The sequence below is a fragment of the Pyxicephalus adspersus genome, chromosome 4, assembly GCF_032062135.1.
Source record: "Pyxicephalus adspersus chromosome 4, UCB_Pads_2.0, whole genome shotgun sequence".
NCBI classification, from domain to species: Eukaryota; Metazoa; Chordata; class Amphibia; order Anura; family Pyxicephalidae; genus Pyxicephalus; species Pyxicephalus adspersus.
In genome coordinates, this window is record NC_092861.1 from 59,825,237 (window position 1) to 59,841,042 (window position 15,806).

Here is a 15,806-nt window from a genome sequence, read left to right on the forward strand (position 1 = left end):
TGCACTTTGCTCTGGGTGGTGAAGGCAGGTTTCCCGTCCGCTTGCACTTTGCTCTGGGTGGTGAAGGCAGGTTTCCTGTCTACCTGCACTTTGCTGTGGGTGGTGAAGGCAGGTTTGCTGTCTGCTTGCACTTTGCTCTGGGTGGTGAAGGCAGGTTTGCTGTCTGCCTGCACTTTTCTTTCGGTAGTGAAGATAGGTTCACTGTCAGTGTGTGGAGATTTGTTGTCCTTTGGTGTACAGCTTATTGAAAGATCATTAATTTTTAAGGGTCGACCTTGCACATTTTTAACTTTTTTTTTTTTTTTACTTTTCCCTAAAGGACATGCTTCTTTAGGCAGATCGTGCTTGATTTTTACTTGGTGTAAAAATGTTGGAACTTTATCAGTCTTTATGACATGATCTTGCAAATTCTTTAGTTTAACTTTCTTCTTTTGTGACTGTGATGGAACTGTTTCCTGTGCTTCTGGTTTAATTTGTACTTCAGAAAACGATGTTGGTGGAAAATGCATATCCATTTTTTCTGATAAATGTTGCATGTCAGTCAGTGGGAACTTTAAATCAATCTTTTGGTATATAAACCCTGTTGTCAAGCAATACAAATGTTCTGTTGTTTGACCATGCAGATAATCTGTTTTTTCTGTCAGGGTGCTATATGGGAATGGAAAAAAGAAGTGGAGTGTTTGTAGCCAATGAGTGCTGCACATTCAGAATTTGCATTCAATACCCGTAAGGCTCAATTCACAGAAACGTGGACACTCTGTTGTTCCTCAAGTTATTTGGCAAATAAAAATATTTCAGTTGCCCTTCCTCATCAGGTGTGTTGCTCTGAAAGAAAGCTAAAAGAGAAAGTTAACCAATGCAGGACAGGACTGTAACTATTTTAGTATAGCATATAAGTTTGCATAACTTGCAGAAGAAATATTTTGCTAACTACAGTTGAGGTTGTGGGTGATCTTAAGAGCTGAACTGATCTGTAGCATCTTGTAACTCTTTAATGACCAAGAGAAACCCTGCAGTTGCTTCTTATTGTATATCCAAGCATAGCTTGCTCCAGAAGTTAATGAATGTCTAGGCTGCATAATTTTTTTGTTTTTTGCTTTGTTTGTGATTATTTTACAGTGAGGATTTTATACAGTAACTGACACCACACTGCCTAATAATATATCGAGACAAACATCTGTCCTAATTACATTTATTAAAATAACGTACGGGTCCCAACTTACATAGAAATTCAACTTAGGAACAAACCTACATACGCTATCTTGTATATAACCTACTACCTGTATAATGAGAAGCAGAGGATCAAAATAATAAGGTAATACATCATCACATACTTCAAAAACAGAAGGGGTAACTATGCAGTTCAGTATAAATATGTCTGTAACAAATATTCCTGCTGTCTTTGAACCTCCAATGAATCAGGCCCAGTGTTGGTGATGGGTCAGTTTATTATTCTTCCTCATAAGGGCAGCTTGTATGTGCTATATTTTTTATTTGTAGTTGTAGGTACCAGGTGGGCTGGTTTAAATTTTTTAGAAAGCAGTGATCTCCTGGGATTTTCAAGCACAACCATGTAAAGGGTTTATAGAGAATAGTCAGAAAAAGGGAAAATATCCAGTGGTCAGCAGTTCTCTGGGTGAAAATGTCTTGTTGATGCCAGAGGTCAGAGGATATTGGCCAGACTGGTTCAAGCTGATTAAAAAAGAGTCAACAGCAACTCAACCATGATATGCAGAAGAGCACCTCTGAAAAACCTTAACGCAAATGTGCTACAGCAGCATGAAAACATACTAGGTGTTACTCCTATCAGCTCTGAACAGGCATCTGAGGCCACAATTTGCATGGACTCACCAAAACTGGACACGAGAAAATTGGAAAAATGTTGCTTGCTCTAAAGAATCTTGATTTCGAGGGGCGTGGCTTCGAGATGGTGGCGTGAGGAAGCTTTCTCCTGAGCTCCTGCTGCCTCCACCGTACTTTTCAGCCTGGCAGCCTCCGCAGCCGAACATCTCCCCCTCTCAGTCGCATGCCGCCAGGCAGGAGAAAGCCGGGTCCCAGGAAAGCGGGTATGGAGACCGTGCTAGCCCGCTATTTTACCCCGCAGGGCTCTTCTACTGTACAGCACATGGCACCCAGTATGGCATCAGCCAGCTCCTCTTCCCCTTCCCTCACTTTGGGAGCCTCTGTATCCTCTCCTGCAGGCTCCGTGACCCCCCCCTGTTACTCCACAGAGTCCAGCCCTATTTGCAGAAGGCTCACAGGACTTTAACTCCTCAGAGCCCAACATTATTACCACAGCACAGCAGCTGCCTGTCTCCCATGCCATGCTGCAGGAACTTTTTACTACTTTACCCACAAAGAATGATTTGGAAAACATGCTGGGCAAATTGGAAGGCTCCATACGTGCAGAACTGGATGCAGTTAAGCAAAGAGTTTCAACAGTTGATACTAGAGTAATAGCCATGGAATCCTCTGCTAATGCTATGCAATCCTCTGTGACCTCCCTAGAATCTGATATGGGACATGTTAAATCACAATTTACCTCCTTACTGCTCCGCACTGATGACTTGGAAAACCGCAGCAGGAGAAATAATGTACGCCTCAGGGGGATCCCTAATGCTACTGCTAATGCTGACCTACATGCCACTGTGACTACCATCTTTAACAAGCTCCTTGACCGCCCCTTGGATACGGCTATTGAAATTGACTGGGTGCACAGAGTGTGTAGTGTTCGTGACCGCAGCTCCAATTTGCCCAATGATGTACTGTGTCGGGTTCATTACTATACTTTAAAGGAGGAGATTATGAGGAAACCATGGAGGCTAGGTCCTGTGGACTTCGACGGTGCCAGTATACAGTTATTGCCAGATGTATCAGCTCAGACCTTGCGTATGCGCCGTGTTCTCCGCCCACTTCTGGAATTGATTAGTTCTGCGGGGGCCTTTTATAGATGGGGGGCACCCATTCCATGTCTTAGTGACAAAAGCAGGTGAGACATTTGCCTTACATCCTCATGCACAGCTCCCTGCATTGTTTTCCATGCTAGGTGTGGACCCCATTGTAATTCCTAACTGGCTGGATTTTCCTTCGGAAGCAGCGGCCTCTCTGCAACTATCATTACGTGGCATGCTATATGTTCTCTCGAGTTACTGGATATGACTATTTCTGTAAAATTGTATGCCTTTTCACGCTTTTATTTGCTTTTGCCATCTGTATACACTGGTTTGAGTTCTGTAATTGTCTGTTTTTATTGGTTGCTAATAAAAAAAAAATAAAAAATAAAAATAAAAAAAAAAGAATCTTGATTTCTTCTGCAACATTTGGATATTAGGGCCAGAGTTTGGCATCAACAGCATGAAAACAGGAATGTATACTGCACTTTGGTCCCCGTAGTACCAATTGAACATTGTTTAAAAGCTATAGCCTAGCTTTAGTATTGTTGCTGTCTTTGTCCATCCCTTATGACTGCAGTGAACCCATCTTCTAATGGCTAATTCAAGCAGTGTATCATGCCATGTCACAAAACTCAGATCATCTCAAGCCATTTTTTTTAACATCACAATGAGTTCACTATTCTCCAATGGCCCCCACAGTCACCAAATCCCGATCCAACAGAGAACTTGTCATGTCATGTGGTGGAAAGAAAGATTCACATCATAAAAATGCCGTGAACAAAACTACATGATGCTATCATTGTCAATGTGAACCAAAATCCCTGGGAAATGTTTCCAGCACCTTGTTGAATCTAAGCCATTAATAACTACAGCTGTTGTCAAAAAAGGGTCTACCCCAGCACTAGCAATATATACCTAATAAAGCATATATCACATTTTTATTTTTTAAATAAACTCACTTGTCCCTGCTCCTTTGGAAGGCACTGTCATCTTCACCCAGTCCTTTTCTGAGTTCTGGATATTTAGCCATTTTTATTGGTCAAGATGGAACGAAGTAACTCCTATGAATGTGTGCGGGAGTTCATTCATGCTAGCCATGGAGAATGCCAGGATACCCAGTATTAAACTGTGAGCTCTGTATGTGAAGTGATTATTTCTTATAAGACTGCAAATTTACAAGTATGTATTACTACATAAGGGACATCGCCTGTTGCTCTTGCAATTTAAAACCTGCCAGAAGGCAATTTTGTTTAACATATTTGGCCCAATTTAGGAAAAAGATAATTTAAAATAAAAATAGGCCCACAAGGTAAACACATACACAAACATTTACTGTATATACACGTTGCAATAACAAAACCATTTATTTGAACCATAAAAACTGTAGTGGAATGAAATAAAATATATTTTGGTTCAATTTGTCTAACAAATGCTCCTGATAAATACAAGTGTATTTGACTGAAAACCACATGATTGATGTAGTTTTTGAGAAGTTCATATAGGTTTCTGGTCCCTATAACAGAAAATAGCAGTGACATTTCAACTTAGACCCTAGTCTAAGTATATTGTATATACCTTCACTATATCATTACAGGCATGGTAGGTTCCGAAACAAACTGTATTAATTGTAGAGGCATCCAGAACCTGGCTGCATGATGTATCTGGAGGAATAGAATTACAATTTTTCTGCACATTTTTCTGCATATTTCACACATATGTGCTTCAACTGGTTATGTGACTATTTGCTTGTAGCTAATCATGAACAAATTGACTGTACAAACACCCATTTTACTGAAGTTATATGTGCTTGTCGTTATTGATAGGAGTCATACACAGAAACCAACAGCCACCTGATAATGCTTCCTCATAAGGTGAAGCCCTTGAGGGGCTTTATCTTAAATGGTGAATGTGGCATTTACAATATATTCTCTTCATATATAACACATTTAACATCAAAAGACACAAGCACATTTGCCTAATATAACCAACATTCACCCAACTTCTATTCTTAAACAGAACTAAATCCACAATACTTACCTGTCCCCATTCTGTCACAGGTCACCACCATCTTTCTTTTTCAGATTGGCTTGGATGATGGTGCGCGGGAGTTTAATCATTCCCAGAAATACACAAGAGAAGCTGGGATTGCTGTGCAAAATTTGACATCTGGGCAGCAGGGAAGAACAGTTATTGCAGAAGGGACTTTGCCTGTCTTTTTCTGCAGTAAAAACCTGAGTGCCCATTGTTGAAAGTGGGACTTTATTGCCATTAAATGAATGGGTAAACTCTGGTAAACTTGACATTTGCTATGCCTTCTCTGAAAAAAATTACTTTGTGCATACTTTTTTGTGAAGTGAACCTGGGTTCTAAAAATGCATTTACAAATTGGAATGTGCTAGGAAATGTGTGATTAATTGTTGATTTGCTATTTCATGGCGATGTGACCCAGGTATCACCAAATTTCTGCACATAATACAATAGAGACAACATATCAAGAGAAATCAGTAAATCTTTAGGATATTTTAATACATTGCCCCTGATTCATCAAGCAGAATCGGATTATCGGTCGCGCATTCGTATTCGCGATCTGGTATCGTACGCCATCGCGCTATTCAGCAACTGAAAAAGCTCGCGGCCGGAGCCGCGCATCTCCGGCAGCTTTACACTGGCGAGCTTGCATTAAAAGTCATCGACGCTGGAGGACGATGCTGGAACACGGACCCGACGCTGGATGAGCACAGCGGGACCAGGTAAGTGGGGAGTGAGAAAAGTACGGGGTTATCGATAATTGCAACTTTTTTTAATAGGAAAAAGTACGGGCTTAACGGTTGGGAGGTTAAATACATTTGTATAATAATGAATATTATGTACAAGTTAAAATTATACAGTATAACACCCTAAAAAAGTGCAAAAGTGCATGGAAAAAGGTTAGATAGAATAAAATAAGAAGCAATTAGATAATATACTAAAGGAATTTAGACCAGAGATTAAGCAAATTTGACATAGCTTTATAAGATGATTTACATAATTGTATTGGATATTAGATATATATTTATAGCAAGAAATGATTCATTCATCCTACTTATGGTAAACAAAAATTTCTAGGAAGAGACAAATAAGGAGCTTTTATGTTCTGTATTATTCATACAGAACATTAACTAAACATTTACTTTAAAGTTTATGTCACATTCCCCACTCTCAGCTCCCATTCAACTGATTTGTTTTCATTAAAATACCATTCACTGTTATAACAGCAGTAAATGTTTGCAGTGACTTTTGGTAAATCCAACATATTAACTGATTCTGGATTCACCAAAGCTTTATGTACCTATTTCAGTAATAATGTTGTAATATAGACATTTACAGTGGTAACGTAAAAATGCATAGTAGTTACGTCATTAGCAATAAAGATATATAAGATAGGTAAGGGTTGGGCCCTTGGTCAGGTGTTTTGGTATACTTTGGTATTGCATTGGTGAATTTCACACACATGTACAAAAAAATACTTGATGATCTTCTAGAAAAGTTGTATCCAGGACTCTTCGCTAAACCTAAATCTCAAACCTTCAATGCCATTTTCTAGAAACTACAAAAAGAAAACTTCCACCTATGTAATTAGCAGTAAGTGAGCATTCTCACCACAAAACAGCAGGTAAGTTACTGGAAGGATCACTAGATTAACAATAATCATTAACATTAATAGAAAAACGCCTGAAAAATGAAAAGGAGCCACTTCATCCTTTTAAGACCTGGTAAGCTGCAATATATACTTCCTTGTTTCTGGATAGTGTTGATCTCCTCTTACCCCATCTTCTGGATAAAAAATAATTGTGTTGAGGAGGCTGAAAGAGAAGAATAAATAATAGTCCTGCCAATATCAATGAAAGCATCTGACTCTTTTAGGAGAGTAGTAGTGGATTACAATTTACCAAATGTTTAACCAGTGCAAATTCAAACAAATCATGGAAATGTGTATTTGCTGATTTTAGGCAAATATGTAAACATTAAGCCTAGTAGTTCCTGTTATATGCTACCTGACAATGGTTGTCAGTCAGTGAAATGATATTATGTTGTTATGTTATAAAGATTTCCTAGTCCTCCAATTTGTATCTTTTTACTTGCTTTTCAGACCATTGTTCAAGTGTCTTCTTTCATTCAAATCTCTAACCCACTATTCGAAAATGATGTCTGGATCAATCAAATAATTTGGACAATTTAGCTCTATTCCATTCTTTTTCAAGTAAGGTAGTAGATAGCGTGTGAAGAATATTTCTAGTTTGGATTCTGTTGCCTTCCAGAAATCTTCATTAAACAATACAGGAACAATGGTGGTCTCTTTATGAGTATGGACTAAAAGCTCTGCATAAAATGTGTTTGTGATAGCCATCTGGCATTGTATTTGTGTATAGTAGGCATGATCTTTCTTTAATGTATAGGAAGTCTCATCCCATTCTAAGTAGAATGTGCGATGCTTGCTGGCATGCTTTATTGTACTATCTGGATATTTGTATAAGCACTTTACTAGTAATGGAAAGTTGTTCTTGCTACTTTTACCTATCACACACTTGTTAAAACCAGCAAGCCATGGCTTCTCTGAATGCCTGACTATATCATGGTCTTCCACCTCCACAATCTCACTGTATTTTTCAAATTTTATTTTTTTGTACTGATGAATTGCATCTTGTTCCATACATCTCATCCATTCTTGCTTGAATATAATTTTTCTTTGTGCTGCATTTAGCAAGGATTGTAGCATTGACAACGGCATGACTTCATTAGAGTTCCTTATGAACTTACTGTGAATAATATCATGTACTGATGATGCCAGTATGCAATTCTTATATATACTTTGCACAATTTTTTTTCTGCGATGGTGATAGGATGTTGTAGGATGTTCTCTGCGGTTGAACGGCGCAAAGAGTTTCCCCGTAAGACAACTTTTGTAATTTTTTGCCACACATACACATTTCTTTCTTTTTGTAGTTTTATGGCTAATATTCCTTTTTACACCACACCTTGCATCATAATTACTCTGAAAACACAGATCTAATTCATCGGGGGATTCTAGGAGACATTCATCCTCAGCACTTAACAAAATTCCATGTGACTTTCCTGTGCTTATGCGGCTCTCTTTAAGCTTAAGACGTTGGGCCATAAACAAAGGCTTTCTTCGTGAAAGTAAAATAACTACTTGCAGAGGTTTAATGATCTTGGTCTTAGTTGGCAGAGCACTGATATAGTATATATTGGATTTTTTCTTTATACGATTTACATAAGGATTGTATGAGTGGTAAATTCTTTGTTTGCTTGTGGTGGCAGTAGTAGTGAATTTTTTTTTGTATATGAAGATAGGCTTGTCGTTTATAAAGCAATTTTTCTTGAAAGAAGCAGTAAGTTTATCCTGTTTGCTTGATGATGAACTCTTCATAGAGTTTGTTGAAGATATTTTTTGTAAGGATTTGGAATTGGACTTTACCTTAGACGTCTTCACTTTTGTTTCCTTCTTTTTGGATCTTTCTTTCTTTTTACTCTGTGCGCATGTAGAAGATGTACTGCTAACATGGACAGGTAAATTGATATCACAGTTAATGTTAGAGTTGCTCTTGATGTGTAAAAGTTTGTTCTTTTCATCTGCATGATTTGTAAGATGATTACTCTGTATATTTTGGACTTGTTTTCTCTTTAGGTGTATTTTTTCTTTCTCTTCCACATTGTCTGGAAAATCATGATTTTGGTCTGTAGAAGGAGTACTAAAGTCTTGCACAAATATATTTAAATCATTGGTAAGGTTAGCTTTACTCTTGGTGAGTGGATTGACAGGAGTCAATGGATCATTACCGTGTATTTTAATTTCTTGCCCTGTATTGTGGTTTTTCTGCAGCTGAGAAAACAATTCTTGTTGAGAAATGAAATATACACCCCTTTTTTGTAGTAAAAGTTGCATGTTTCTAGAGAATGGTATAATTGGTACAGTCACCTGGTATAGGCTTCCTGTCATGGGACAATAGAAGTGTGCTGTTTCAAGACAATGCAGATAATTTCTGTTTGAAAAAGGTGGATTTGTAGCTGATCGTAAAAAGAATAGGGGTTTGCATAGATTTAGGTGGTTCATGATAGATTTATTCAGCAGATAGATTAGAAATGACCAATGTAGTAGAGATGCCCAATGAAGTGGTCGTTTTGTAAATGTAGTTCTTTTGTAATGTCTTGTCTTGCGACTCTGAAACACATTAAAAAAGTAAAGTTTATTAAGGATTATTATATAATAAGGATTTTGCATTATAATTTCAAAAAAGAAGTGACCTGTAAATAACTGCATTTTAGAGTTAGAAAAATACCTGCAGATCTGCTGGGCCCAGTCAATTGTCCACATTAGGGTCTGTATTGTCTGTGATTAGGGAGCAGTGGAGCAGCCGAATATAGGGAGCTTTGAACACCTTCTCTTTTCTCGGGTTATGAAGTCTGCAGAAAGAGAAGGGCAGATGAAGATTGCTAATATCATACATCGCATGATCTGGAAACCAGAAAGCCTTATGGATTGTTTTTTAACATGATCAATGCCAGGTCTGAGGTCTCTGGTTCAGAAAGGTAATCATTTTGAATTGAATTTAGATCACATAGTAGGTAGTGTTTGTGTTTGAATTCAACCCCGAATATGGCTGTTGGAATTCAGATAGACCCGACCCGAAAAACACTGAATTCGACTGTAAAAAGTTGGGGAAAAATGTGTTAAAAAATATATATTTTTAAAGTAATTTATTGAATGTTTGTGTTTTTTTAAAATAACTTTTTTTTTACAGGTTTTTCCACAATGACATTATGATTCCTGTGGCTGTGCAGCCGTGGGAATCTTGTCATTGCAGGATCTCTGGGCACTAAAGGTGATGAATGGGGACTTGTGACCATTCATCACCTGTAGTGCCCTGTGTTGTTGGATAGAGTTTAGTTGGAGTAGTAGTTGGAGGTAGTAGTGCCCAGGGATCGTAGTGGAACTGCAGAGGTAATCTGCAGTTCAGTTTCATTGTGGCGTCACGTGGGAAACTGAACTGCAGATTACCTCTGCAGTTCTACTACAATGTCTGGGCACTACAAGTGATGAATGGGGACTTGTCCCTATTCATCACCTGTAGTGTCCTGTGTTGTTGGATAGAGTTTCTCTATCCAGCAACGCATCGTACAGCGCTGAAACAGCAATCACCCTTGCCGCGCTGTGCTTCTAATATGTATTCTTGGATAGAGTTTCTCTATCCAAGAATACAGGGCACTACAGGTGATGAAGGGGACAAGTCCTCATTTATTATCTGTAGTGCCAGGACATTGTAGTGGAACTGCAGAGGTAATCTGCCGTTCAGTTTCCCATGTGACGTCACATGGGAAGCTGAACTGCAGACCTCTGCAGTTCCACTACAATGTCCTGTACAACACATAGTACAGCTGCAACAGCAATCACTGTTGCCATACTGTGCTACTACTATGTATTCTTGGATAGAGTTTCTCTATCCAAGAATACAGGACACTACAGGTGATGAATGGGGACAAGTCCCCATTTATCCCCTGTAGTGCCTCGAGATCAAAGTGGAACTGCAGAGGTAATCTGCAGTTCAGTTCCATTGTGACGTCACGTGGGAAACTGAACTGCAGATTACCTCTGCTGTCCCACTAAGATCTCCGGGCACTACAGGTGATGAATGGAGACTTGTCCCCATTCATCACCTGTAGTGCCCTGTGTTGTTGGATTGAGTTTCTCTATCCAACAACACATGGTACAGCGCTGAAACAGCAATCGCCGTTGCCGCGCTGTGCTTCTACTATGTATTCTTGTATAGAGTTTCTCTATCTAAGAATACAGGGCACTACAGGCGATGAATGGTGACAATCCAAGAATACAGGCTATGACTATCCAAGAATACAGGGCACTACAGGCGATGAATGGAGACAAGTCACCATTCATCACCTGTAGTGCCCGGAGATCGTAGTGGGACTGCTGAGGTAATCTGCAATTCAGTTTCCCACGTGACGTCACATGGGAAACTAAACTGCAGATGCTTGCTGTTCCACTGCAATGTCCGGGCACAACAGGTGATAAATAGGGACAAGTCCTCATTCATCACCTGTAGTGCCCAGAGATCGTAGTGGAACTGCAGAGGTAATCTGCAGTTCAGCTCCATTGTGAGGTCATGTTGGAAAATGAACTGCAGATTACCTTAGCAGTTCCACTACGATCTTTGGGCACTAAAACTGGTCCCCATTCATCACCTGTAGTGCCCTGTATTTTTGGATAGAGAAACTCTATCCAAGAATACATAGTAGTAGCACAGCGGGGCAACAGCGATCACTCCTGCAGAACTGTACTATGTGTTGTTGAATAGAGAAACTCTATCTAACAACACATACAACTAGTAAAGGGCTGCAAGAGCAATGTGATTGCCCTTGAAGCCCTTAAAAGACCCTTAAAAAAAATCAAATTCTAGCACCATTGACTTTAATGGTGTTCGAATTTGGGATTTCCCACTATTCGATCAAATAGGTGTCTAATCGAATAGTGAGATATTCGACCAACACTAATAGTAGGTGTTACTAATACAATATTTGCAAAGTTTAGTGTAGATAAGAAGATCTGATTACCTCATTCTTGTCGGCGTGCTGTTCAATCTGTAGACAAAATATAGGCATCAGTGGCAAAGCACACAAAGTGGGTATACCAACACTATATATACTGTTATTCAGTGTTTAGGGGAAACCAATCACTCATTAACTCCCCCAAAAATTATTATTTACATACCCTAAATGTTGGAGTTCTCTGGCCAGTCATCATATGTCCTTTTCTTCTTTCATTGATGGTGAGCAGCTCTGTAAACTGCAGAGAATGACCTCATGTGATGAACCTAGTGCCATTACCTACATCATTCTCCCAAGAGAGCTTAATGACACACCCCAATGTGCATTTTTAAGACATCTTGTACTCTCAGGAAGTAGGACAAATTAGATTAAGTATCATCCCAGAAAAAGTCTGGCATTATATTGCAAAGTGGTTTGTATACAAGGAGACAGCATTGGAGATAGGGTAGGTATTGCTGTAAGAGATGCTTTTTTATTTTAGCTAATGCAGGAAATATCATTTACAATAGTAAGATTTTATTTTTAGAAATTTTTACAGGTATTTTGTAATAGACAGAACATATGCCATGATATTGCAGATAATGGAAAAAGTATGCCTACAGTGGATAGATAGACAAAGACAAGGAGGGTTGAGAGTGCCAGACCCTTCACTCTATTATGCTGTGATTCACCTAGGTAGAGTAGTAGAGTGGTTTCTACATGCTAAATGGAAACAGTACATACACATAAAACAATTCATCACTAAAACACCATTGATTGAGCTACCATGGAGTGATAACTCAATAACTACCTCTCTGCATGTGCACCCAGCCATTGGGGCTACTCTTGCACTGTTTGACAAAATATCCGCCCAACCCAGGATCTCACCCAAATCCTCACCTCTTTACTTCATAATTGGCAACCAAAATTTCCAACCAGGCATAACACACCCAGGCTTCCAAGACATACTTATCTAAACACGTTACTTTCTTCCCTGACCTGGCCCTTCTTATTGGAGATAAGTTTGACCAATATTTACGCTCTGGAATTCTGGAGAACCTGTCAACACCATTTTCTACACTCCCTCTCAAGTCTCAAGACACCTTCTGCAGAAAACTTATGGAGTTTAAAAAAAATATGCGCCACTTGGTCTTCATGTTTTATTCTCATCCTACAGCTGACTTTACACTGAAGTGGATGCAAGACCTAAATGTTACCTTCTCCCCTGCTCAGGTGGATAAACTAATATCTTTTGCCACACCTCCTCTATCAGTTCTAGGTATCAGGAAATTGGTTACAAACTTTAATCAAGATGGTATATTCCATATAGCCTGAAGCATCAGATAGGTGCTTGCGCTGCAGCACAGCTAGGGGCACGCTTCTGCACATTTTCTGGGAATGCCCAAGGGTTTGTCCTTTCTGGGAAACTGTTTTTTACTGATTTATCTATCCCCTTTGATATTGAGTATTTACTTCTACATCGCAACAGCTTTAAACAAAAATCTATTGTAGGTCACTCCTAATTCAACTCATTGATGCAGCTAAAGCATGCATCAATGATTCTCCAAGTGGCACAATGGTTTGAATGCTTTAATGAGATCAAGGTGATGGAAGATCTTACTGCCTCTTTGAGAAGCACAGGGGAAACTACAAGTCAAAGATGGTTTTACTGGACAATGTTCTCTGCAGACTATCTGGCGGCACTTTTTCCTGATCCAATAATAAACATTGAGACTTGAATATTTCATCTGTGAGTGATAGAATTTACTCACCCACCCCGCTCCTGGTTTATCGCTGTTTCACATTGCTCCTAGGTTCATCCCACACCTATCCACCATCTATTTCCCGATAATCCACCATATCTTGGCCCAAGCCACATTGTCTTTTCTTACTCTCCACATCCCCCCGTTATCCTTTTTGTAATGAACAAGAACAACGTTATGTGAATTCCTTGAGTTCTACTAAGTACTGTTGTGTATCTTAATATATGAGGAAAAACAATTAAGAGACAAACTGTGTGATATGCGGTGATATGCTTTTGAGGGTCCAATTCCGTTGATGTTGTCGATATTATTATCCTCAGCTTAAATGCCCTTCCTCTGACATATCGTTTTACCGGTTTTATTATATTGTAATTTGTTTTGTAATGTTTCAATCGTATGCTGAATTCATCCAATAAAACTTCAATAAAAAAAAAAAAAATAAGATAAGAGTTTGGCAGTAAACCAGGATTTACATTTTAAATATATCCATATACAGGTTTACAAAGTTTAATATTGTTAATTATACAAATATTTTGGAGCTGTACCTGGTTATTATGATCCATCTTTCTACAGTGTTTCAGTCCTCTGAACAGCTGTGAATGAGAAACTCTATTAAAACTCTATTAAATTCTTGAACAACTTGATATACATCACATAGATACTGTGTGTCTACAGGGTCCTTTTCTTCTGTGTCAGTGTCTGTATTCGTCAGTCATTTGCAACCCCTATTTAATGTACAGTGCTGTGTACTATGTTGTCGCTATATAAATCCTGTTTATTATTATTATTAATAATAATAATAATAATAATAATAATGAGATCATGTAATTTCTCCTGCAAAAAAGAAATCAACTGAGTAGCAGCTACTTCTGATTCACCATGTGAGGTGGTGCAAATGCCCAGATTGGGAACAGTCACTCCATAAATCAGGCAGCATCCATATTTTGTTAATCAAATGATGCTGTCAGTAAGAAGTTTACCCAACACTCAAAATATATAAGAAATCCATATGTAACTATAGGTAATTAAATGAAATTTGCATGTGAAAATGTACAGCATGAACAACATGAAACAGTTATTAGTCATAAAAGCAGATATGATATCAAAATATTATTACATAAGAAAAGAAAATAATGAATTTCCTGGTAAAAAAAACTTTTACACAGTTTTATAAATGCAACGTTTAAGATAAAAATGCAAGCAACGTTTAAGATAAATGTCATAAACGTGCCTCAAGGAAACGTCCTAATGTAGATTAACCCATTGTAATGCATGGGAGTTTCAAACAAGGGCTTTAAAAAGCCTTAGGTAAACGCTGGGGAAACAGTCCGTGTAGACTAAGCCTTATCTAAGCAGACAAATTATTCATAAAGGTTCTTGCTCATTGCTAGTTTTATTTGCCAGTCACGGCCAGGCTTAGCAGTGTTCCTACCTTTGCAGGCTTCTCTATCACATCTTCGTCTGCCTCCCTTGTGTTGTATGCAGACTCTCTTTTATTTATACAGCTCCCAGTTTCGTTTCCCTTCTGTCACTCCTCTTCTGCACACGTCTTTGTTACTGAAAAATGCAACTGTGACTTTCTTCCACAGCACATACATAGCATAGCAGAAAACAATGTTTAACTAATGTTTCTGTAAATCTCAGGTTCACTACTATATACACCATTGTATTATATTTGTATTTACCAGATATCAGTTATTCCAGGTGACATTACCTTTCACATTTTTTCTTGCTTGCTATTCATAACTACACATCTAACATTGGGTAACAAAAATGTATATATAGACTGTATGTATTATAGGTGGGTCAGCCATACTCACAACTCAAACAAAATAATCTCTATGGTGCTTCTAAATGTTCTTATCCAGGGGTGTCCAAACGTTTTGCAAAGAGAACCAGATTTAGTGAAGTGAAAATGTGTGGTGGCCGACCACTAACCATGGTTAGTGTGGTCTGCGCAGGTCCCGCACAGCACACGCCCACTATAATGACGTAGGGGATTCCCGGTGCACACATTGGGACTCTTGTTCTGCCGATTGTGCCTGACGATCAACTCTAATGAAATTTAAAATAGCTTTTTTGTATGTGTGTATTTTATACCATGGTCAACAGTGCTGGCGGGCCGCTTAATATTGATTTTATGACAGAGGCTGCGGTGGAAATCTAAATACGGGCCGCAATTGGCCTCTGGGAGTTTGGACATGCCTGACTTACACCCATGTCAAGTTAATTTCAAGTACATTCCAGTCCGAGAAACAAAGGTGTAACATGCCCAGCTCCTGTCTGTCTGCTCCTTCATTTGGTCATTGAGGTGCCAATGGGGTTTGCGGGAGACATGAAAACAACTGCGGCAGTGCTGCTGCCAAGTGAAGGAGCATTCAGGTCAGGCTGACAACAGTATAGGTCCATCTGCAGCTTTGGACATCACCATGCAAAGAAGCTTGGCAACCTACCTTCATCCTCCACAGGACAGGAACACACTGCCCCTGATTCATCAAGCAGAATCGGATTATCGGTCGCGCATTCGTATTCGCGATCCGAAATCGTACGC

General features: G+C 38.9%; 1 long non-coding RNA gene across 1 annotated transcript; it reads right to left on the minus strand.

Moving 5' to 3' along the window:
- Positions 1-8,992: 8,992 nt before the first annotated feature.
- LOC140328618 (uncharacterized) lies at positions 8,993-14,769 on the minus strand. Its single transcript, XR_011920315.1, has 5 exons — positions 14,688-14,769; positions 13,801-13,848; positions 11,520-11,546; positions 9,233-9,356; positions 8,993-9,114 (listed from the first exon to the last, which is right to left on the minus strand). It is a non-coding gene; the product is annotated as an uncharacterized lncRNA (long non-coding RNA).
- Between the last annotated feature and the right edge of the window lie 1,037 nt (positions 14,770-15,806).